This window comes from Dreissena polymorpha, chromosome 1 (assembly GCF_020536995.1).
Source record: "Dreissena polymorpha isolate Duluth1 chromosome 1, UMN_Dpol_1.0, whole genome shotgun sequence".
In the NCBI taxonomy this organism is placed as follows: domain Eukaryota; kingdom Metazoa; phylum Mollusca; class Bivalvia; order Myida; family Dreissenidae; genus Dreissena; species Dreissena polymorpha.
In genome coordinates, this window is record NC_068355.1 from 21,322,123 (window position 1) to 21,348,345 (window position 26,223).

At 35.4% G+C, this 26,223-nt stretch overlaps 2 long non-coding RNA genes and 1 pseudogene across 4 annotated transcripts; 1 reads left to right on the forward strand and 2 right to left on the reverse strand.

Moving 5' to 3' along the window:
* Nucleotides 1-2,248: 2,248 nt before the first annotated feature.
* On the reverse strand, nt 2,249-3,515 carry LOC127873949 (uncharacterized). Its single transcript, XR_008046457.1, has 2 exons — nt 2,783-3,515; nt 2,249-2,636 (listed from the first exon to the last, which is right to left on the reverse strand). It is a non-coding gene; the product is annotated as an uncharacterized LOC127873949 (long non-coding RNA).
* Nucleotides 3,516-7,170: 3,655 nt separating this feature from the next.
* Nucleotides 7,171-19,406, forward strand: LOC127873966 (uncharacterized). 3 transcript variants are annotated; one of them, XR_008046464.1, is made up of 4 exons: nt 7,171-7,278; nt 15,979-16,127; nt 17,400-17,524; nt 19,228-19,406. It is a non-coding gene; the product is annotated as an uncharacterized LOC127873966 (long non-coding RNA). The 3 variants fall into 3 exon arrangements; XR_008046465.1 differs by lacking the exon at nt 7,171-7,278 and adding an exon at nt 7,976-8,363; XR_008046463.1 differs by lacking the exon at nt 7,171-7,278 and having other exon boundaries at nt 14,968-16,127.
* Nucleotides 19,407-23,635: 4,229 nt separating this feature from the next.
* On the reverse strand, nt 23,636-23,793 carry LOC127865374 (small nucleolar RNA snR44; annotated as a pseudogene).
* Between the last annotated feature and the right edge of the window lie 2,430 nt (nt 23,794-26,223).

Here is a 26,223-nt window from a genome sequence, read left to right on the forward strand (position 1 = left end):
TAGATATTTTTTTATCAAGAATGTCGAAAATAAATTAAAATCGACAGATAATACCGTATCCGGAAACAACTGTCCAAAAACAATCAATGTAAGTCCTTGCACGTGAAATAAAATATGCATAACGTTTGACTGCCAAAACTGAAAACCAGTAAAAAGTAACCAAGCAACTACGCTATCAATATATAATTTGGTTGACATATTCTATTAAAATATGATTCATCAATAGATCATTACAAATCCAAGATGGCGGACATTTAAAACATTTGTAGACTTGTATGGTTTTCTGAAAGTACAGCAAATTGAACAACCTGGGTAGATCCGCATTTTATTTGCACGGTATCAAAAAAAAATTGTCATTCAAACTCTCGTCATGTCAACATAATCGGAAGGGTGAGGAAACGCGATACGAAGCTAAATAAACCCTCTAAGGTATGGTTCAAACGATGGATGAAAATAATATTTTTGAGCATTTTTAATTTCAAAAGTTCGAAAAATCAATAGCCCAATCGGGCTAGTACCCATTGAAATTCAGTAGCCCGAAACAAGATCAACTAGCTCCGGGCTAGTGCGAATTTCGAACATTGTAGAGTTATCAATAATATGCATATTCTACATGGAAAAAGTGTCATAATTCTTATAAAATGCAAGTGATACAGTTGTCTGCTCTTGTATTTAGGTTGGGGTCATGTTGGTTAAGAAATATGCAAAATATGGAAGCAATATGTCAAGGGACATAGGAAATATTTGGGGTGGTACGCAAACTATAACATTTGCACGCTAACGCCAATGCCGGGGTGAGTAGGATAGCTCCACTTTATATATTTCATATATAATAGTCGAGCTAAAAAGTAAATATACTATATTATTAACAACAAGCTTACCTCAATCACAACTTTAATGCAATGCTTATAACAATAAAGTTACAATGATATTTCATTGATTAAAACTAACTTATTACTATTGGTTGCCTGCACTGGCAACCATCTTTAGTATTTTGGTTGCCCAGATAAAGAATAACGAGCCCAGAAATATGTACATGTGTATATTATACTTTCTTTTAATAAAATAATAGATAATTAAATAAATTTGCTGACATTGCAATACTCAATGTTTGATGTTTTATTATGAGCCTGAATTTAATTATTTCCTATTCCTAAATAATGAATGTTATTTAACTAGTATTGATCCATGGTGGTCAATTGTTATTCAATTTTTATTGCACTGAATTGTTTTAAGCTTTAAAAAAAAAACAAGTTGCCCGGCCGGACTATCAACTTTGGAAATTGAGTTGCCCAGGCCAAAACTACTTGCCCTGGGCTCACGGGAAACCACTAATTTTCATCCCTGTATACCCTTTCATTTTCTGTTCTTCCATCCTATTCTCAAAATGAATTTTAAACCACAATACTTTATAATAACATTTGTATTGAATGCTAACCATATTATGACCCAAAAAACAATTTTACAAACCCGTAATCCAGTTGCAGCGAGTTTTTTTATTTAGTTTACAATTATCAGTGTTCTCTGTAAGACCGGCAGCGGGCCATTTCGCCGGTTACATTTACTCTAGACGCCAACTACTTTCCCCAAGTATATCAAGTAAAATGTCACAAATGCTTTAGTTTTACTGCATTGTTGCTGGCCATATAACTGGCTACTCAATTTTTTTTGGAAAACACTGAATTATGCATGACAAACACACAAAACTTAAAATCTTAGATTTGTTTTTAAAATAAATTGACACTTACAGCTTGTCGCCATTAAAATCCCAAGATTCAAATAATGTTCCACGAGATACGTCAACAATTGCTTAATCAAATGAATGAAAAATAAAAGAGTTCCGCGGTCGGAGTCTCGGAGATGACCGCATTGAAGCCGGATTTTTGATTTAAATGACAGGAAAGTACCTTTCGTGTTTTTGTCAATGCAATACTTAAATTACTGAAATATTGTTCAAAGGTCAAAATGAAATGTAAGTACTTTTCAAGGCATGAGCAAACCTTGTGTTATGTTTTGAATGCATGCATATACATGAACAACAATAACATTTAAGGTCACAAATATGAACTTGAATTGACAATTAGGAAAGTTTGATCTCAATTTTTTTATTAGCAAATTAGTAACATATTGTTTGAAGTTTCCATCAATTTCATTATCAAATGTAAGTGACCTTGACCTTCAAATGAATGACCTTGAAATGTCCAGTGGTTACTTACTAGTTCTGGCCAACCTTCATGTCAAGTTTCAAGACTCTAGGTCCAAGCATACCAAAGTTATAACAACTTTAACATTTTTACATTCAAGGTCACAGTGACCTTGACCTTCAAATGAATGACCTTGAAATGTCCAGTGGTTACTTACTAGTTCTGGCCAACCTTCATGTCAAGTTTCAAGACTCTAGGTCCAAGCATACCAAAGTTATAACAACTTTAACATTTTTATATTGAAGGTCACAGTGACCTTCACCTTCAAATGAATGACCTTGAAATGACCAGTGGTCATCTGTTAATCCTGGCCAACCTTCATGTCAAGTTTGAAGACTCTAGGTCCAAGCATACCAAAGTTATACCATGAAATAAGAACTTTAACATTTTTACATTCAAGGTCACAGTGACCTTGACCTTCAAATGAATGACCTTGAAATGACCAGTGGTTACTAACTAGTTATGGCCAACCTTCTTGTCAAGTTTCAAGACTCTAGGTCCAAGCATACCAAAGTTATAACAACTTTAACATTTTTTATATTGAAGGTCACAGTGACCTTGACCTGCAAATGAATGACCTTGAAATGACCAGTGGTCATCTGTTAATCCTGGCCAACCTTCATGTCAAGTTTGAAGACTCTAGGTCCAAGCATACCAAAGTTATACCATGAAATAAGAACTTTAACATTTTTACATTCAAGGTCACAGTGACCTTGACCTTCAAATGAATGACCTTGAAATGACCAGTGGTTACTAACTAGTTATGGCCAACCTTCTTGTCAAGTTTCAAGACTCTAGGTCCAAGCATACCAAAGTTATAACAACTTTAACATTTTTTATATTGAAGGTCACAGTGACCTTGACCTTCAAATGAATGACCTTGAAATGACCAGTGGTCATCTGTTAATCCTGGCCAACCTTCATGTCAAGTTTGAAGACTCTAGGTCCAAGCATACCAAAGTTATACCATGAAATAAGAACTTTAACATTTTTACATTCAAGGTCACAGTGACCTTGACCTTCAAATGAATGACCTTGAAATGACCAGTGGTTACTAACTAGTTATGGCCAACCTTCTTGTCAAGTTTCAAGACTCTAGGTCCAAGCATACCAAAGTTATAACAACTTTAACATTTTTTATATTGAAGGTCACAGTGACCTTGACCTTCAAATGAATGACCTTGAAATGACCAGTGGTCATCTGTTAATCCTGGCCAACCTTCATGTCAAGTTTGAAGACTCTAGGTCCAAGCATACCAAAGTTATACCATGAAATAAGAACTTTAACATTTTCGAGCACGCCGCCCGCCCGCCACCCCGCCACCCCGCCCGCCCGCCCGACAACATCAATCTATAAGCCGAGATTTTTTCGAAAAAAATCCGGCTAAAAAGTAAAGAAAGCCGGATTTTACATAAATTCCAGGTTGATAAACACAACAAGGTAAAGGTACCTTGTAGTCGGTGAGATATAATAATAATACAGTTAGTAAGGCTCGTACCCTGGGTACGGTAAATATACTAAAATGTACCCGGGAATTTTAACACTTAATCGGTTGTTGTCGGCTATTTTGTACAAATATTAATATATGGTCACATTTATGTCAATTTTCTGTTCAATGGCATTTATATTATCAAAACTCATTGTTAAATCATTAATGTGATTTAATTTTAAATCTTAAATTGTTAAAAGTCGCATCATTGTATGACGTCGTCAAGTATAATATTTTCCGCGACGTTGCACATTAACTTTTTACCGCCATAGATTTTTTTAAAGAAACATTATTTGGTTTGCGAGGTCAGGGGTCAGATCAAAATTCCAAATAGTGCAGGGTCGCACATAATGCTCATAGCTACCATGTGTTTAAGTTTCATGGTTCTAGTGCTTATGGTGTAAGAGATAGTGGCTAGGACAGACGGACAGACTGATGGTGGAGATAACCACAATGAACCTGTTAACAGCCAACTAACGCTGCCAACAAAGCACAAGCTTTACGTGTCAGGATGTGGCACTATCTATACAAACTGCATAAGAAATAACAAGACGCTTAGGGTTTGAGGGACACCAAACCTGATTATGAGTCTTCCACACCTTAAGCATCTTAACCCTTTGCATGCTGGGAAATTTGTCGTCTGCTAAAATGTCGTCTGCTGAATTTCTAAAATTAGCATTTTCTTCGATTTTTTATCAAAGAATACTATCAGAATAGCAAACAGTTTGGATCCTGATGAGACGCCACGTTGTGTGGCGTCTCATCTGGATCCAAACTGTTTTCAAAGGCCTTTAAAATTCGGTTCCCGCACTGAAAGGGTTAAATATACTTATTTGCTTGTGTACATGTACCTGATAATAAATTATTATTATTACCTGTTTTGGCATCAACAAGCTTTATCAATTGGCCCTCAAATTTTGCACATAAACGCTACACGATCAACCAATATGCCTTTTCATTTCAAGTTGGAAAGCAATTTAGCCCTTATTCGGCCATAATAGGGTGGAGGATCAATTTAAAATACAACTATTCCAGATACAAAAATATTAATTCATTTATTTAATGCACTTATTTTCTTCTCTTTTGCTACGAAATGACCAGTCATATTTTGCACTAGCAGATGATATTTCTTTTTTTACATATGAAAGGTAAAAAGAAATTCAAGCAGCATTTTATAATATAAATTTAAAAATGCACTAAATCATGCACTTAAAAACAATATTATTGTGATTCTGTTATTTATAATCATATTAATAATGCCTCATTTTTCTCCATTTTATGGTTTACTATCTATTTTTCCCAATTTTATGGTTTATCTTGCTTATTTTCTGAATTCAAAAGGCACTGGCTTAAAAAAGCTGTCTATGCATGTAACTGTATATTGAAATCTCATTATGAGTGATTATAAATGCGTGATAAAATTCTAACATGTTATGTTATAGATAAATCTATATTGTTTGTAATTTTTCCTAAACATTATTAGCCACCGTTGTGGTCAAACATATTTTTTTGTTTTATTAATGACGTTGTTTCACAGATTACTGTAACAGAGCTACAGATTAGGTGCGCATTTGTGTAAATACCCAATGTAAAATTGCCGATTACGCATAGAAAAATAAAACCATGCGTTCCGTGACCCAATTGAAATTGTCGATTAGGCATATCATATTTTCCTTTGCATATTGAGTAAATCTGTCCCGGAAATACCCTGGTCCGAAATACCCGGATTCTTTCCGCTTTGTCCAAGCGCTTTCAGTATACGTGTTATTGTTGTGAAAATGTAGATGTTAATGTTATACTTGTTATGTACAAACTGACTTAAAATAAAATTTGTATTTGTATATTTGTATACCATGTGCTCAAGTGTTTTCAAATTCAGAATGACATTTCCCGGTATTTTAGAATATTCTGGCTTGTGTTGTTAACAAATTGTAGTGTAAATACAAACTCAAAGTAAATATTTAAAACTACCCGATTCACACTGAAATCAGTTTTATAATTCACCAGACGTATGTTGTTTATCACAAATAATAGATTTCAGAAAACAAAGGTAATGTTTACAATATCAGCAAAAGATGTCAAGGATGATCCGACAGTATCCAAATGAAAACTAGTCTTGGACAAAGCGACAATGGCTTCAAAATTGTGAATTTCAGACTGATGAGAGTTATTTTCATCTATTGTTAGATGCATTTGAAACATTTAAACCTTAAAATATTCCTCGATGCAGTAATTTATATTCATTCACCAATATATGTAGAAATGTATCCAAGAAAATGAGTATTCTTTGATTCATAGCGTGACATAAATATGTTACGACTCTGGTTAACTTTCGATACAGAGTTGGCTTCAGAGTACAGGTATGTCAATACCATATAAATTGTACGCTGAAGTTTCTTTAGCTAATATTTTTCTAATGTTGACAGACCATTGACATTGCTGGGGTTTGTTGATTTAAAGACTTATTATCATCACGGGCAGAACAACATTATAGACATTAAACAGCGCGTCATTAAGTAGACAACAGCTGCACAACTGTATGGTAAAAGGTAAATATGTATCTTAATAATTATGTTGACAACTAGCTTACGTAGCAACGTCCGAAAATATGAAATATCCGACATGTATTTCAATATTTAAAATTCAAGATATAATGACGATTGAACTGTTTTACTTTAAGGAAAAAACGGTAAAACTATGTTGAAAATGAAACACAACAAACTAAATACTTATCTGTTACGGCTAAACGACTAATTATCCCAATATAACACTGTCATTGAATCGCACATTTCAATTATAATTATTCCCCTTGAAAGTTAATGCATATTGATATAACGAATTCATCAAACGTTATCAAACATTAGTAATTTGAATTGCATCGGATTCGCACAATATTATGTGGATGTAAATCCGATCCGGTTGTTGTTTATGTGTCAAGCTCATTTTGTCAGTGACTGAGTGAGATATAATAAATTTCTTCCGTAGTAAAATCTACTGTAAAGTACACAATGATACTTACGTAATTCTGTCGTATCCGTCTGAATAAACATCCGCTGCACAAAATATAGACATTTGTATTAATGATAATTAAACACAATCATATTTTCTGTGCTTATTGAACTAATAACACTGAGTTTCTTTGTCGCGTTACAAGATGGCGGATGTCTAACGCTGTTTGTGAAGTGACGTCACAATGTTTATCTGTGCGCGTGCCCTTTCCCATAAAAGTATTTAAACACAAAATACTCGAAAACTTGATTTTTGCCAGGTATAACGCCTACGCCAACAGGTAGATCGCATTCTTGTCCATATACATGTCAAATTTCAGCAAACGTGTTCGGCCAGTTTTCAAGGCGCTCAAATCGCAGTGATTTGCACCAACTTAACGAAACTTAGCCCCCTTTATCATTCGTTCGATTGAACGTCATCAATGATGACGTCCAATACAGCACTCATTCCATAATTTGCCACATGGTGCGAAACTGGTTTGTTTGGAAAAAAATGGCTGCCGCCATGATGTTTTTTTTTTGACATCTTCTGCAAGTTTATGTGACGACCTGTTTAAAGTTTAACAGCGACACTCGGTAAGTGCTTTATATTTTGTCTGCAAACTAGTCGATCAAAAAATTGTTGCCATTCGCTTAATAAGAAAATCGACCATAAATGTCTAACGGCTGTTAAAACTTTTGCGAAAATCACGACGATGACAGATAAGAATTGCCCAATGGGTGCGCAAGTGTAGGTTCTCTGTTTCTATCGATTTACTTTCTTAATGATTCTTAATAATTGCTTCCGACACAGGTGCCGATTGCCTGTGATTGTGCCTTTCTGGTTAACATTGTTTACGTTTCTCGTTCTCCCCATACATGTATATCTGCTGTCCTAACTTTTACAATTATCCAAAATATTATGTCTGTTAACCAGTTCTCAGTGCCCCAGATAAGCTGCGTATCTGCGTCTTTCACCCTATTAAAATGTTTAAAAATGCAAAAGAATACAATATCATGCGTATTGAAAACGCAACCAATTTGACTTTTAGTTTTACGCAAATTCGTCAAATTAACGATACAAAACTTCGATTAAAAATGCTTTGCTTATTTTAGGTATTTTCTCTTTGGAATTATTATCGTAACGCGGTGACGCTTACATTCAGCATGCTCAGCAAACGGTCATAGTTATTCAAACGCTATGCGTTTTCAATCTGACCTAATTTGTCGCTCATTGTGCATGTATTTGTAAAGCGTCTGTACTTTCAGTTTCTATTACAATGCGAAATAAAAATAGCTAAGAGAGGTCGAAAGACGTCCAAGATTGTTGCGCCAAAATATCAGCCGATCGCAAACTTTTTCGAATCAAGAAAGCAGGAGCCAATAAGTGCCGAATCATTCGTGTTAACGATTTTGTTAGAAACTGTGTATACAGCAGTTGAGTTGACATCCAAAAAACATGATGGAAAGTCTGTGACTTAACAAACCTGTCAAAAGTATAAAAAGGCATGTCATTAGTTAGAAATTGTCGACATTTTTTAAAGTTTATATCATGGGCAGTTTCAAGGATTAAAGATATTACCAAACATCAGTTTATTAAAATTTATTATGATAGTTTACAGTTCTATTGAAGCAATACAAGTGTGCAGCGTCAACGGAAGTAAATCAGCAATTATTTTAAGGTATGCATTGTTATTACTCATTTCACTCTATATGAAGAATGGAATCACCCTATTTTTCAAAATCAATGGTTGAAAACCCTATTTCCCAAATAATTATCTGGGGCACTGAGTTCTCGAGGACTTTTCTCAATTTTAATGTAAATTTTTTTTCACGGAGGCCAATAAGCTTGTTCAAAGCTAACAACAGGTAAAATGTGAGTTGTGTCTGAATTACAAGTTGTTTAATTTTTCATAATTGAAATGTTTACAATTTACTATTTATTGAATAACTTGGCAGTGCATAATTAAGTTCTGGGATGTTATTTTCAGCTCTGAACTGCGAAAAAATTGCATAATAATTACATTGGTGGCACTATAATGAGTTACCTTTCATCTGTCCTTCCATAAAAATGTCTCTAAAGCAGACTTCCCAAACTTTGCAGAAAGAGTTTAGGCATTGTATTACACACTCATTTTAACCATGGCATGCTATTGTACAACATGTCTTGACGGAAATAATTTCGATAAAAAATATTTGCAGGAAATAATTTTTCCATTGCGAATCGTTTGTATCTTTTTATCTTTATTCTGAAATGCCCCTCTTAAGAATAATGTCATGTATAGCTGGTTTAGAATTAAGGATGATGATATGTCCTAACCGTATTTTGTCATGTCATTTACTGTACTTCTTAACCTACATGTATTTGAATATTAGTTTAAACCTCTTTATTTTAGCTCGATTGCATAGAAAGTAATTCCTACTTATTTGAAATGCTCTCTAGTCCGTTTCCTGGGCCTAGAACCAGTATTTGAATATTCAGTCCCCATATAACTACGCCCATATGTTGTGGACATTTTCATACAAGAATACAAACAGGAATATGTATTGAAGTTTGCTGTTTAAATTGACAGTCAATCGGAGGGTAACAGGTTTGTTTTTAACCAGAAGTGAGGAACTAAACACAATTTGCAGGGGAAAAAAATATCTCTTTATACCACTTAAGTATATTTGCATCACAGGAGCTCTGGTGTCGTGAGGTTGAGGAAACTAGTGTTGAATCTAAAACATTTAGCATCATGGACTCAAAAGTGAGAAGCCAAGTCAGACACCAAAAAATGTAAAATAATCTGTCAGATGTTTGGTCTGACAGGCTACGAAATTCTGTCAGACTGAAGGATAATTTCTGGATTCCACTTATTAGCATACATGATAATAGCATATTTCTGTTATTAGCATATAGAATGTCAAAGCACAGATTAATTCTTAAATTTTAATGTATTTTTCTTCTATTAATAGCATAATTTTTAACCCCAATATTCAGAATTCACTTAAAGTCTTTATAGCATAGAACATTCTCAGAATGCCAAGAAAATATGCTTTAAATTTGCAAAAATATGCTCAAATGCAAATGCAAATACCTTAGAATACAATTCCATTTGATAAATAGTTATCTTAAACATCAATCATATACAATGTTGAATTTAAATTTCACTTTGACGATCAATTATTAACAGATTTGACTTATTGTATGCCCCAGTTGCTTTATTTATGCTAAAATGTGTGTTCCTGTTAATAGCATATTCCTGTTATTAGCATAATTTTTGCTGACATGGTATGCTAAGAACAGGAATCCACTGTAGCAACATATTAATCAGGAATTATGGTTTGAATCCGTGAACTATTATTTTTAATGGTAAAAGAAAATCTCCATGGCGCGTTTTCAAAAATTCCTAATCAAGCTTGGTAAAAGAGCACACAAAATAGCAAATTTATTACAGCGCCAACTTCCGGGTAAAAATGATTGATTTTTTTATATTCCGTAAAGACAAATGCCGCATCATAACCTATGGGTGATTTAAAAAATAATGAAGCCTAAATAACACATGCATTTATTTTCTTACCATAAAGCTTGTTTGAGTTCTTTTTCTATCTTACAGAAGTGTTTCCATGTGATTAACTTAAATGTGAAAATTCTTCTCAATAACTTTCTTCATTAACAAAATATGTTGAAAAATATCCTTAAAATTGCCCCAAGTGTACTGGTTTTGCGTGACATTTTATGTAAAAGGCAATTTTCAATTCTATACTTCAATAAAACTTTCAGAAATATTAGGTATTGCCATCATTTAATGAATATTAAAATGCATATGCTTTAAGAAAAATAAAACAATGCTTCTTACTTAGGTTGATATCTTTTGTAGCAAGTGTTCAAAGCAATGATGTTCTTGTCAATTTTGTGCCACAATTTTCAACTCTCTTTAGGTATATTAAGAGGTGGGATCATATAGTGCTTCAATATTTATAGGCAAAAAGTGTCCTTTTAACCTGTCACATGTTTTTTCTACACATTTGTACAGGTATTTATACAATTATTTGTTCATGTAAATTTTGAACAGCTGAATACTAAATGTGGTCAGAATTTGTCCCTGTCACAAGTGTACATTTTGCAAGAAAGTTATTTTAAATTTTTCATAAGATAGAATTTTCAAGGTTTTACATCATTTTCTTCAAACCATTAATGCTTATCGCTAGATGTACTGAAAATTTGATGCCAAAACCTTGTGAACTTTTTTTGCAAGACGAATATCGCATTGTCCCAAGTGTACGAATTTTTTATGTTTGATGGACAGGTGATAGCTTTTAAAAAATAAACAAAGGCACTTATTTTCTGGAAAGAAGTACACAGAAGGGTGTAATCTCCAAGAGAAAAAGGTGGTGTCTTCACTCTGGGGGTTAACTACTCTTATTATATGGGTATGTCTCCATATTTTGTCTTCAGAAAAAAAATATAAGCATATAAATGATAATGTGTGGGAAGTATATTTGACTTTACCATAACATTATTACAAAAACACATTTCCTCTTCTCAAATTAATGTCAATTTTAATCAAAATGTTTCTCCAATTATCTTCAATGTTAGCCTGAAGTTGGTTATTAAATGTTGTACATGTACACTTGGGACACAAAATGAATGTTTTTCTTATAAACCTCCAGAAAGTGAAAACAAACTTACATTATAGCAGAATTAATGATTAAATTTCGATTTAATAAAGCATTCAAAAGTAACTGGAAAAAAAGCCAAAATAAAAGTTGAATATGGTCAAATGTCAAATATAATGGATGAAAAAGTCTTTCAGACACTTATAATTAAACCACGCAGACTGTCACCCTTGTGGTACAATTCCTACACATCTAAACTAAAAACCATTTTAAAACTTTCGATAAACAACGGTACAGCACTTATTATTATTTCATTCATTTTTAATGACACATTACCAAAATATATAGAGGATATATTGTATTACAGAGGAAGGTCAAGTAAGAGGACATCGTGTTTAATGTATAAAGTATAAAAAGAACAAGGTCTAATTTATAAAGAACAAGGTCCAATATATAGAGAATATAATGTTTAAGGTCTAAATAAAGAACAGTGAATTATATGTGTCTTGTTCTGAGAAAACTGGGCTTAATTCATGTGCGGAAAGTCTCGTCCCTGATTAGCCTGTGCAGACTGCACAGGCTAATCAGAGCCGAGACTTTCCGCTTTTATGGTATTTTTAGTTTGAAGGAAGTCCCTTCTTACCGAAAATCAAGTTTAAGCGGAAAGTGTCGTCCCTGATAAGCTGGTGCGGACTGCACAGGCTAATCTGGAACGACACTTTACGCACATGAATTTAGCCCAGTTTTATCAGAACAAGACACATATTATAGAAAGCGAGGTCAAATATTATAAAAACAAATATAAACATGTATTTGTATACAGAACCATGTTCAATATTTATAGAAAAGCGTCCAATATATAGAGAACACAATATTAGATCAACTTCAAGTATAGAGAGCAATGTCTTATATATAGATATCAAATTCCAACATATAGAAGAGGCATAATGTCTTATATTTAAAGATCAAGGTCAATGCCATAGAGAACAATGTTTAATATGTAGAGAACATCATTTGATATTTAGAGAACAAGGTATGCTATCAATTTGTATAGAGAACAATGCCCAGCATATAGATCTCCAGCATATAGAGAGCAATGTATAATAGATCTTTATTATATAGAACAAGATAAATTATGAAACCAAAGTCAAATATATACAACTATGTGAAAAATATTGAAAACCAGGTCAAATGTATCTACAATTTGTGAAATATATGTGTTTTTTTATGGAAAATACAGATCTATGACACTGCATAATTATGGAGATTCCTTATGCCTCTGATATCCCATCGGTTATAAACATATTTAGCGCCACAAAAATACCTCAAATGAAATACATATAAAAGTTATGCTATTTTTCTTCAGATTTTCATCCATTTTGAAAATGTCCCAAGTGTACAGATTTGGCCTTAAATCATGCTAGATCGTTTCAGCAAACAATTCAAGTTCCCTGTAACTTATCTTATAATTTTATAAGAATATTTTATGCCAATTTAATTTGTATTCTATATTACTGACTGTTTGGGTATTTCTTAGAATAAATGATAACTAAGGTTGTCAAGTACAAATAACCTTAAATCTCTAAACATCAACCTTAAATCATCAAACGGACACAGAACATTATTTGGGGAAACATTAATTTGTATAGTCAAATGTAATAAAAATTAAAAAAAGTATTTATAAATATTGAATGGTTTGCTTATTTAACTTGTATACAAAAGTCATGTAAGTGTCCCAAGTGTACACATGTTTGAAAATTGTATACAGTTTTGGCAAAAGCTAGTTTTTGCAGATTTTCTTATATAATAAAAAAAAACTTCGCATATATTTGAAGGCCATCCTATATTTTGATAAATCTGAGTTTTTACTTTAAGATACACTGCTTTGAGGCCAGGAAAAAAACTTTTAGGAGTATAGTTTTGAAAAATATGTGTTAAAAAACATGAAAATTTCAATTTTTTCCATATTTTTTTTTAGAACACTTCTGATTTTGTATTTAAATTTTGCTTAAGAACATACTGCATGTTGACAAAACACACAAAATATTGATAATATGTTTTAATGGGATTTTATTAAGTGCAAAAGACATGTACATTAAAAAAAAATTCAAAACATTTGGTTAACATTTTTTGTTGTGAAAAAGTGATTACATCTGACAGAACGGCCCTACTCATTTATAAAACTTGAACCCTTTCCCTATGCAATACAAACAAAACTGTTGCCATAACTTAACATCTAAAATTTGAGAAAAACTTTCATTTATGCTTCATTATCCCCACGCTTTTCGGAGAAAAAGTGGGGATATAGTGGTTATCTCCGTCTTCCGTCCGTCTGTCCGTCCTGGCCACTTTCTCCTACACTATAAGCACTAGAACCTTGAAACTTACACACATGGTAGCTATGAGCATATGTGCGACCCTGCACTATTTGGAATTTTGATCTGACCCCTAGGTCAAAAGTTATGTGGGTTGAGGTGGGGCCGGGTCAGAGATTTTTACTCATTTTTATGCCCCCGGATCGAAAGATCGGGGTATATTGTTTTTGGCCTGTCTGTCATTGTATGTGTGTGTGTGTGTCCCAAAACTTTAACCTTGGTCATAACTTTTGCAATATTCAAGATAGCAACTTGATATTTGGCATGCATGTGTATCTCATGGAGCTGCACATTTTGAGTGCACCGGAGACTACACCGAATGTCTTCAAATTGATATTGAACCTCTCTTATGGCAATACGGATAATCTCAACTATGCATGGCCCCATTACCAACCCTGGGGTGCCCCGCCCACATTGGCCACGCCCACATAGACCACGCCCACCCAAAATTGCCTTTTACTATAATTTCTTCATTTCTACACCGATTCACTTCAAATTGATACTGAACCTCTCTTATGACATTATGGTTAATCTCAACTATGCATGGCCCCATTACCAACCCTGGGGCACCCGCCCACATAGGCCACGCCCACCCAAAATTGCCTTTTACTATAATATCTTCATTTCTACACCGATTCACATCTAATTGATACAGAACTTCTCTTATGACAATACGTTCAATCTCAACTATGCATAGCCCCATTACCAACCCTGGGGCACCCCTGGGTCAAACATGCGGCGTGGGTATACACGTCGGCCTCTGCCGCGCCATTTCTAGTTTATATTTTTGAAATCACCCATATTTGTGTAAAGTTTGGAGAAAAATCAAGAAAAACATATTTTAACAATGAAATACATTTAAGTTGTTTGATGATATTTTCATGTATTTCAACGTTTCCAATGTCCAGATAAGTACCCTATTTGTACCCATTGAAAACCTTTAAAACTTTAATTTTGCATTGTTATTTTGTGTTGGGCTTGAAGAAAAAAGATTGATCTGTAATGCAAATGTTTACATTATATCTCACAATCATAACAATTTCCAATTTATCGACAGTGGTGACCGGGTTTTATCATTATTATATGATTATTAGTGCTTGTGATCATATTTCAGATGCCCAGGGGCCTTTATGGTTGGGTTAGTGAGGGGTGCTCCCTCCCTTCCTTAATTGATTATTAGCTCCACTGGCCAAAGGCCAGGGGGGCTTATGTCATGGTCCTGTGTCCGTCATGCGTGCGTCCGTCCGTGCCTGCGTGCGTCATTGTCCTTAACTCTAGGATCTAGGGCTACCACATTTTGTATGTAGTGAGCTATAGTAGTTCTCTATGTGTCCAATAATTATGTTGATAAAGGTGGCAGTGGTAATGACTTGATATGTCTGTGAGATATGAATGCCAAAGTCTTCGTTTTACATGACATGAATTTTTATGTAAAAGTGGTGGTTTTTCATAAATTCTACATGTCCTTGCAAATGATGACCTCTACAAAGTTGTTCCAGGAGTACCATATTGCCTGACAATCTTTTGTTTTGACAATGCTATTTACTATAGGCACTTTTGTGTCCGGAGCAATATCTTGGAAGTGCTTTGGCGGATTTCATTGAAACTTGGTATGAGTATATATATGCATAAGAGGATGATGCACGCCAAATGGCATTGTACACCATCTGTTAAAAACAGAGTTATGGCCCTTTGTATCTTGAAAAAATGCTTTTTACTATAGGCACTTTTGTGGCCAGAGCCATATCTTGGAAGTGCTTTGGCGGATTTCATTGAAACTTGGTATGAGTATATATATGCATAAGAGGATGATGCACGCCAAATGGCATTGTATACAATCTGTTAAAAACAGAGTTATGGCCCTTTGTATCTTGAAAAAAATGCTTTTTACTATAGACACTTTTGTGTCCGGAGCCATATCTTGGAAGTGCATTGGCGGATTTGATTGAAACTTGGTATGAGTATATATCCCGTGCCAGAGGCGGAGGGATATTGTTTTGGCGTTGTCCGGCTGTTCGTCCGGCTGTCCGGCTGTCTGTCACTTTTGTGTCCGGAGCCATATCTTGGAAGTGCTTTGGGGTATTTTATTGAAACTTTGTATGAGTATATATATGGATAAGAGGATAATGCACGCCAAATGGCATTGTACACCATCTGTTAATAACGGAGTTATGGCCCTTTGTATCTTGTTTAATTGTTAACTTAAACTGTACTTGATTCTAGCATGCCACTATACTTCTTTGAAGTAATTTGAGCAAATTTCTCACTGTTTAGTAATGTATACATTGTTTAAGGTACATTATAATTTCACATTTTGTAGGTGGACTTCAATATGTATGATCTACTTATGCTGCCACAATGTAAAGGCAACAATCACTGGGTTTTGCTGGTTGCAAGTGTTATGTCCAGGACTGTAACCATTTACGACTGGTTGGGTGGTAACAACAAGGCATTGTTCGATTTGTTCTGGTAAAGTTTAAAGCTGTAATTCATTTTTATGTCCCCCACTATAGTAGTGGGGGAGATATTGTTTTTGCCCTGTCTGTTGGTTGGTTGGTTGGTCTGTTGGTAACATTTGCAATAACTTTTGCAAAATTGAAGATAGCAACTTGATATTTGGCATGCATATGTATCTCATGGAGCTGCACATTTTGAGTGGTGAAAGGTCAAGGTTAAGATCATCCTTCAAGGTCAGAGGTCAAATATATGTGGCCAAAATCGCTCATTTTATGAGTACTTTTGCAATATTGAAGATAGCAACTTGATATTTGGCATGCATGTGTATCTCATGGAGCTGCACATTTTGATTGGTGAAAGGTCAAGGTCATTCTTCAAGGTCAGAGGTCAAATATATGTGGCCCAAATCGCTTATTTTATGAATACTTATGCAATATTGAAGATAGAAACTTGATATTTGGCATGCATGTGTATCTCATGGAGCTGCACATTTTGAGTGGTGAAAGGTCAAGGTCAAGGTCATCCTTCAAGGTCAAATATATGGTCAAAATTGCTTATGTAATGTCACTTCTGCAATATTGAAGCTAGCAATTTTATATTTGAAATGCATGTGTATCTAATGGAGCTGCACATTTTGAGTGGTGAAGGGTTAAGGTCAAGGTCATCCTTCAAGGTCAAACGTCATATAGGGGGACATTGTGTTTCACAAACGCATCTTGTTTGTCTTACCTGCTTGATATAGCAGTCACAGTAGCAGTTGGTGTATGTGCATTTTATGTGTGTCTCTGAGCTTATCCAAACTGTGATTCGATAATTGAATATGCCATTTTTAATATAGCTTACCACATATGTTCTCCATGTAGAGGAGCTGCAGCGCATGCGTTAACAAGAGATCAAAGGTCACATTTAGGGAGCTTTTTTGGCCAGTTCCAGTTATCATTCATCAGGCAATATACCAAACAAGATATTCAAAAAACTTTGTAAATCTTATTTGTTTTCTATATTTGGATCTGTATCTTAAATATTAACTTGTAATGACCACCAACACTTTAAAAATGATAGGCTATATATAAATTTAAGCTTGCTTTCTTAGTTCATTCTTATTTATTATTGTGTCCTATCTCTCACACTTATGTGTTTCAAATAATGTGTTAATAGATTCACATATATATATATATATGTTTGAAAACTGATAACCAAAACAATTTGGTATAGATAAAGTACCGCTTAAGTATATAGGCACATGATTTTTGTGGATTTTTACCAACAAAATATTTGTTGCAGCCAGGTCATGTGTCAACGAGCGCAAATTGTGAAAGATGGCTTGGAAAAAATTCAGTTCAGAGTTCAAAGCCCCACCTTGCAACAAACAGCGCCATGGAAACAGCTGTGGAGTGTTTGCATTGATGGTAATAAATTAGCTTTATATTTCTATATAGGAGTCACTTTGTCGTACTGTCGGTCGGTCTCTGGGTCTGTCCCGAAATTTCATCCGATCTTCTCCAAACTTGGTCACAAGTTGTATCTTGATGATGTTTAGGCCAAGTTTGAATATGGGTCATGCTGGGTCAAAAACTAGGTCACGGGGTCACTTAGTGTGTTTTTAAACCGAAAGTTTGTCCGGACCATAACTATGTCATTAATCGTTAGATTTTAAAATAACTTGGTACATTTGTTCACCATCATGGAACGGTGTGTTGCCTGAAAAAAGTACGTCGATATCTCCAAGATCAAGGTCACACTTGGAGTTCAAGGGTCAAATGCTTGTCCGGGCCATAACTTTATCATTTATTGTGAGATTTTAAATCATTTGGCAAATTTGTTCACCATCATGTGACGGTGTGTCGGGCGAAAGAATTACTTTAATATCTCCAAGGTCAAGGTCACACTTTGAGTTCAAAGATTAAAAATGGCCATAAATGAGCTTGTCTGGGCAATAACTATGTCATTCATTGTGAGATTTTAAAATCATTTGGCACATTTGTTCACCATCATTGGACGGTGTGTCGCGCGAAAGAATTACGTCGATAACTCCAAGTTCAAGGTCACACTTTGAGTTCAAAGGTTAAAAAAGGCCATAAATGAGCTTGTCCAGGCCATAACTATGTTGTTCATTGTGAGATTTTAAAATCATTTGGCACATTTGTTCACCATTATTGGACGGTGTGTCGCGCAAAAGAATTACGTCTATATCTGCAACGTCAAGGTCACACTGTGAGTTCAAAGGTCAAAATTGGCCATAAATGATCTTGTCCGGGCCATAACTATGTCATTTATTGTGAGATTTTAAAAATACATGGTTCATTTGTTCACAGTCATTGGACGATGTGTCATGCGAAAGAATTATGTCGATAACTCCAAGGTCTAGGTCACACTTGGAGTTCAAAAGTAAAAAAATGGCCATAAATTTGGACTGCATGTCATGCTAAAGAATTCAAGAGTTCAAAGGTCGAAATGGCCATAAATGATAATGGCATTATCATTCTTAAAAATCGCCATAAATTTGATTCTCATGTTTTGTGAAGACAGCATGCAAAATAGTCTGTGTCAATGCGGCACGTGGGGGTATTTTTCACGTCTGCGACAAAGCTCTAGTTTGCTTAGTAAAGATCTGCATTAACTTTTATTCAACAAAATAATGGGAGAATGTAGAATATAATCATCGTACCTTTCTGTTGGTGAATTGGTTTTTAGAGCCTTGCATTTTCTTTTAATTTATAAAGGACATGATATTTCAAATGTAATATCATAACCTAAGGATCAAACTGTGTTATAGAGTCCCACTTTTGTCAAATAACCCTGAAAAAAGGTTAAACAAGAAGATTACTCATATTTTAATTTATTAATGTGTCATGTAATGAAAAAAGCATTCTCTTTGCTCCATTATATTATTTTGTATGAAAAGTTGTTTTTCAGTGTCTTAATGTGATTGTATATTTATGATGCATAAAACATGAATACTTTTCACTTTCAAACTATCGTTCTTGCAATTTTATTTTCAGAAATAGTATTTTTTGTGAACACTTAATCTAGTGAATATATGCTTTTCTTATTGCAAACAAATGTTGTTGTTTTTTAAGTTAAGTATGAATGACTTTTACTTTATTTCCAGACTGCCAAATGTTTGGTCATGAAAAAGCATCCCACAATGTTGCGACAGGCCCATGATTCAGTTTATCGAGACTAGTCGTGAGACGCAGACTTCTGATTCATGGAGTGCGGCAAACATATCTGTGCGACTCGATCACTCCACTGTAAAGACCCGCACGGCATTAAAATGGATATTATCAATATGTGTTGTTGCTCGAAAATATGTTTTTGTAGCAAGAAGTGCTTTGGGCTCGATTAATCTGAGAACTCAACAAAATATTAATAAAATCCTTCTGTGCCTTTTAGTTCTGAAAACAGAAGTAGCCAGTTGGTATTACACATCTCCTAAACAAGTACAGCACAATAAAACTTAAGGTTTTAAATCCTACATTTTTATAACATCTTTATATCCACACAAAAATATTGATGATTGTGGTGCTCAGATTGCAAAACCACCTGTTTGGCAAACATAATGCAGATGGTTAGATTATGATAAGTGCAAGAAAAAAAGAATAACTCTGGAGATAATAATTGATATGATAATCATTGCTTGACAGAATCACAATTGACCTAGATATTTATTAATGTAGTGGTGTATTTTTCAATGAGTGCCTTAAGATTCCAAAAACATATTGACTTAAATAAAAAATCCCGATGGCGTAAATGACTTATCATTTCATGTTCATGAACCGGTTTTAAAATACTTTGTAGACTTATCTGCTAGGCGGTGAGGACTTTTAGACCACCTGATAAACTTCAACTTTATTTGCCCTAGTTAAGTAACCGACTAAAGATATGCTAACATAATACTGATGACTGATGAGTCTGTTGTGTCTCACATTCTCATTGCTACTTAAAATATTAAGTCTTTTTCAACGTTTAGACTAATAATAAGCAAATTCGTTAAATTGATATCCCCCGCCAAATAAATTTTGATTATTGATGGGTGCAGAACTAACAGAAAAGTTTATTTGAAGGGTTGTACCCTTATCTCACTTATTTAAAAGTAACAACATAAAAAAAACTAGAAATGGCGTGGCAGAGGCCGACGCGTATCCCCACGCTGAATGTTTGACCTAGGTGTGCCCCAGGGTTGGTAATGGGGCCATGCATAGCTGAGATTGACCGTATTGTCATAAGAGAAGTTCATCATCAATTAGAAGTGAATTGGTGTAGAAATGAAGAAGTTATAGTAAAAGGCAATTTTGGTGGGTGTGACATATGTGGGCAGGGCGCCCCAGGGTTGGTAATTGTGCCATGCATAGTTGAGATTGACCGTATTGTCATAAGAGAAGTTCAGTATCAATTTGAAGTGAATCGGTGTAGAAATGAAGAAATTATAGTAAAAGGCAATTTTGGGCGGGTGTGGTCTATGTGGGCGGGGCCCCAGGGTTGGTAATGCGGCCATGCATAGTTGAGATTAACCGTATTGTCATAAGAGAGGTTCAGTATCAATTTGAAGTGAATCGGTGTAGAAATAAAGAAAGTATAGTAAAAGGCAATTTTGGGTGGGTGTGGTCTATGTGGCCGGGGCGCCCCAGAGTTGGTAATGGGGCCATGCATAGTTGAGATTGACTGTATTGTCATAAGAGAAGTTCAATATCAATTTGAAGTGAATCGGTGTAGAAATGAAGAAATTATAGTAAAGGCAATTTTGGGTGGGTGTGGTCTATGTGGGCGGGGCCCCAGGGTTGGTTATGGGGCCATGCATAGTTGAGATTGACCCTAATGTCATAAGAGAAGTTCAGTATCAATTTGAAGTGAATCCGTGTAGAAATGAAAAAAATATAGTAAATGGAATTTTTTGGTGGGTGTGGCCTATGTGGGCGGGCGCCCCAGGGTTGGGATTGGGGCCATGCATGGTTGAGATTGACTGTATTGTCATAAGAGAGGTCCAGTATCAATTTGAAGTGAATCGGTGTAGAAATAAAGAAGTAAATGTAAAATAACCTAAAAAAATGAGTGATAATTTCTGACGCGGCCCCACCCCAACCGCTATAACTTTTGACCCAGGGGTCAGATCAAAATTCCAAATAGTGCAGGGTCGCACATATGCTCATAGCTACCATGTGTGTAAGTTTCAAGGTTCTAGTGCTTTTAGTGTAGGAGGAGATAGTGGCCAGGACGGACGGACAGACAGACAGACGGACGGACGGCGGAGATAACCACAATATCCCCACCTTTTTTTCAAAAAGCGTGGGGATAACAATTGGCAATAACTCTTATTTAAGAAAGTGTAGGGTTATAGATTTTGTGCATGACACCTCTCCTCATTGATATCTTAACATCCATTAAATTTCATCTTTAAATTGTGTATAGTATTCTGTGATATAGTCCTGTAAAGTAACATCAGACATGTACATATGTACTAGGGTTATGTTCCTTGTGCATGGCACTTATTCTCATTGACAATTATACACCCATGAAATTTCATGTTGAAATCTTGTATTTATAGTTTCTGAGATAAAGCCCTGAAAAGTTACATCATACAAAAACAACAAAGGGCAATACCTCTTATATAAGAAAGTGAAGGGTTGTGGTTCTTATGCATGGTTCTATAAATGAGATATAGCCCTGAAAAGTTACATCATAAAATAACAATAACAAGAAAGGGCAATAACAGTTATGTAAGAAAGTATACGGTTATGGTTCTCGTGCATTGATAATTAAACACCCATGAAGTTTCATGTTAAAGGGGCCTTTTCACAGATTTTGGCATTTTTTTAACTTATTCATTAAATGCTTTATATTGATAAATGTAAACATTGGATCGTAAAAGCTCAAGTAAAAAATCAAGAAAAAAAATAAAAAAAGGAAAAGAACATTGCCCGGAGCAGGTTTCGAACCAGTGACCTCTGGAGTCCTGCCAGAGTCCTGAAGTAAAAACGCTCTAGCCTACTGAGCTATTCCGCCGAGTACAAATTCTTGACGTATTTTATACCTTATATAAGCAATCTTCGTAGTTTCACAAAATTTAACGACAAAAACAGAACTCTCCAAATTATTCAATCGTTTCGCGTTGCAACGCTTTATAAATTTTAGGTTTTAAAATCGTCAAAAGATGCATATAATGGCTATAGTAGAGCATGGTTAATGTTCAGTATTACTGTTTCCTCACAAATATCATAACTAAAACGAAAAATTACGAATCTGAAACAACTTTTTTCAATTTTGTCAATTTACCAAAGCGTGAAAAGATCCCTTTAAAATCTTGTATAGTATCTGAGATATAGCCCTAGTTACATCATACAAAAACAACAAAGCGAAATAACTCTTATTTCAGAAAGCGACGGGTTATGGTTCTTGTGCATGGCACCTCCTCAGCTATATTTATACACCCATAAAGTTTTATGTTGAAAACTTATATTGAGTTTCTGAGATAAAGCACTGAAAAGTTTGTGAGTGACTGCACTGACAGACAGACCAACGGTACGTTTAAGTATATTTAGCGTACCCGGGGTACATTAAAGTATACTTAAGAGTACACGGGGTACTTTAAAGCATTACCCGAGCCGAACCGACAATTACCAATCGAGCTTATTGACATGTTAAATAGTGGTAAATATGATTGTGTGAAATATAATACAATAGTTTTCCTGAATTGAGTGTACATGTGAATTAGCTAAAATAATGATAAAAACACCGATTGGGATTATACATTTCTGGAACTGAATTTGGTTCATAATCAGTTTTTAACTTTTTTTAGCTGAAATAATATATATATATATATATATATAAAGTATTTTCTTAAATCAATGTTATATCTTTGTATTAAAAAACTGCAACACTCGTGACTGTAAATTAGGCATTACCATATTTCTTTACAACGCAATGCATGTACATCATCGATATATATAACATTTAAAACGAAAATCGTTTTAAAATTCAAATGTTTGCATGGTGTTAGAACTACTGTTTTGATATCTTTGTTGTGAACAATGTGTTTAGGTTCAACGTCCGAAAAAAAAGATGTCCGAAAATAACTGCAAGCTGTTAAAACGCGAAATTAAGTTGCATTGAAACAACAATGCGTTAAATATTATTTTTCATCAATCTGACATTTTTCACGGCAACTGATCGGAGCAATACCACGAGGGTTCTGTGAAAATCGTCAGATCTCACGATCTGACAATATTGACGCTTCACCGGTCTATTTCGTTTCCGTAGAGATAGCTAATGTCGTCCGTTTGTAAGCTCAAATTTGATTGGCTGACGGGTTCAATGGCTTATTCTAAAAATAAATGTTGCTCGAGCAGCATATTGCTGCTCGAGCAGGAATTTTGCTGCTCGAGCAGCATTTAAATGCTGCTCGACCAGTAAATTGCTGCTCGAGCAGCAATATCCTGCTCGAGCAGCATTTAAATGCTGCTCGAGCAGCATTTTTTCTGCTCGAGCAGAAGTTAAAGTTTCGACCCCTTTGGTGCGCCATAAAAGTTAGCGTGGAGTTACGCTGGTCGTATATGGCATAAGGCCCATTAACTATGGTGTACGAACTGGTCCAAAACTATTCTAAACTGTCCGGGACAGTTTAGAAACCGTCCGGGACGGTTTGTAAACTGTCCCGGACAGTTTACTAAACTGTCCCGGACAGTTTACAAACTGTCCGGGACGGTTTAAGAAAGTTTTGGACCGTTCGTGCGCATAAACCGTCCGGGACGGTTAAAACTGTCCGGGACAGTTTAGTAAAATGTCCGGGACGGTTTAAACTGTCCGACTATGATCTTAAGAACCTATGCCGTACTAAAATTTATGCCTGCAAACCGTCCGGGACAGTTAAGGAAACCGTCCCGGACAGTTTCCAGGAAACCGTCCCGGACAGTTTTCAGGAAACCGTCCCGGACAGTTTCATAAACTGTCCCGGACGGTTTGTAATCCACAAAATAAATCGCCCGGTACAGTTTACAGACGCACGAGCGGTTCAAAAGTAAGAAACTGTCCGGGACAGTTTAGTAAACTGTCCGGGACAGTTTACAAACCGTCCCGGACGGTTTATAAACCATCCCGGACAGTTTAGAATAGTTTTGGACCAGTTCGTATATGGTGTACGAACTGGTCCAAAACTATTCTAAACTGTCCGGGACAGTTTAGAAACCGTCCGGGACGGTTTGAAAACTGTCCCGGACAGTTTGCTAAACTGCCCCGGACAGTTTACTAAACTGTCCCGGACAGTTTACAAACTGTCCGGGACGGTTTAGGAATGTTTTGGACCGTTCGTGCGCATAAACCGTCCGGGACGGTTTAAACTGTCCGGGACAGTTTAGTAAACTGTCCGGGACGGTTTAAACTGTCCGATACGGTATTATTTATATCAACCAATCGAACACTCCTTACAATAATGCTTTACTTTAGAAGTCGTAATGTAATATCGTTGTCATCTCGAGCGACGCTATTTTTCTCGGACAAAACATGATTAAAAAAAAATATTCAATCAATCATTGCTGCCAAAAACGCCAGAGTTGAAAATGAATATTTTATGTACTCGAAATAAATGTATTTGCCCACAAAGTATTTCTGACATTGGTAACGAATTTCTTCTTTTACAGTCGCTGCCCTGAAACTGTCGAGTAGGTGTAAACTCGGGATATGATGTGGTCATTCTGTTCACATTTCTAGCCAGAGCATCCAATCTTGTCAGTGAAGAGTTAATCACCTCAAGGGACCAATTTGTCTCTAAAATTCTTGTAATAGAATTAAACACATCCCGACAAGTCTCTAAAAACCGAGCTCTGTCCATATTCGCGTACAAATGATAAATTATCGAACAATCACTCGAGTAAACGTTACTAAAAAGGAAATTCTCACTTTCGAAATGGCACACAAATGCGAAGTGTTACGAGTGTTCTGAACCTATGCCGTACTAAAATTTATGCCTGTAACCCGTCCGGGACAGTTTAGGAAACCGTCCCGGACAGTTTCCCGGAAAAACCGTCCCGGACAGTTTGCTAAACTGTCCCGGACGGTTTGTAATTCACAAAATAAATCGCCCGGTACAGTTTACAGACGCACGAGCGGTTCAAAAGTAAGAAACTGTCCGGGACAGTTAAGTAAACTGTCCGGGACAGTTTACAAACCGTCCCGGACGGTTTATAAACCGTCCCGGACAGTTTAGAATAGTTTTGGACCAGTTCGTACACCATATTCGTACACCATAATTAACGCACGATACGGTCGAATGGGCAAGAGAGTATGCTTAGAGAAAATGCTATCTATGAGCAAGAAATCTCAATTTTAAGTAATTTTACCTATTTTTGCTTCACAAGTAAAATGAACTGAAAATGATTTTCTAATTCTAATTTTGCGTATCTGTCCAAACGTTTTAAATAATTGCCGAAATAAGGAACGAAGTTTGAAATATGGCACAGTATTTAGTCTTTCACATACACTGCACGGCATTCTTGAAAACGCGTTATTGATTATTATTCAGTAAAGTACTTATTTTTTATCCGCCACCAAGACAAAGGGTTATAGAATTTAGTCCGTCCGTCTGTCAGAAACTTGCATGGCTTTATCTCAGAAACTTTTTAAGATATCGACATGAAACTTCATAGGTGCATGTATATATATCAATAAGGAGACGTGCCATGCAACGATTTTTCTTGGTCAGCTTAAATTCACTTCATACTGCGTTCGCCAATCAGAAGCAAATTCAAAACAAGTGTCTGTCCGGTTCAGGTTAAACTAGGGCTTTACGTTGTACTACTGGTCAAAATGCGAACGGCTTTTCTTGCTCGCCTCCATGACCTAGATCCTGAACATGACACAGTTTGACCTAGCCGGGAACCACTTTAAAGGGATCTTTTCACGCTTTGGTAAATTGACAAAATTGAAAAAAGTTGTTTCAGATTCGCAAATTTTCGTTTTAGTTATGATATTTGTGAGGAAACAGTAATACTGAACATTTACCATGGTCTAATATAGCCATTATATGCATCTTTTGACGATTTTAAAACCTAAAAAATTATAAAGCGTTGCAACGCAAAACGACACTCTGGATCAGCAGACGATTTATTTCATATCC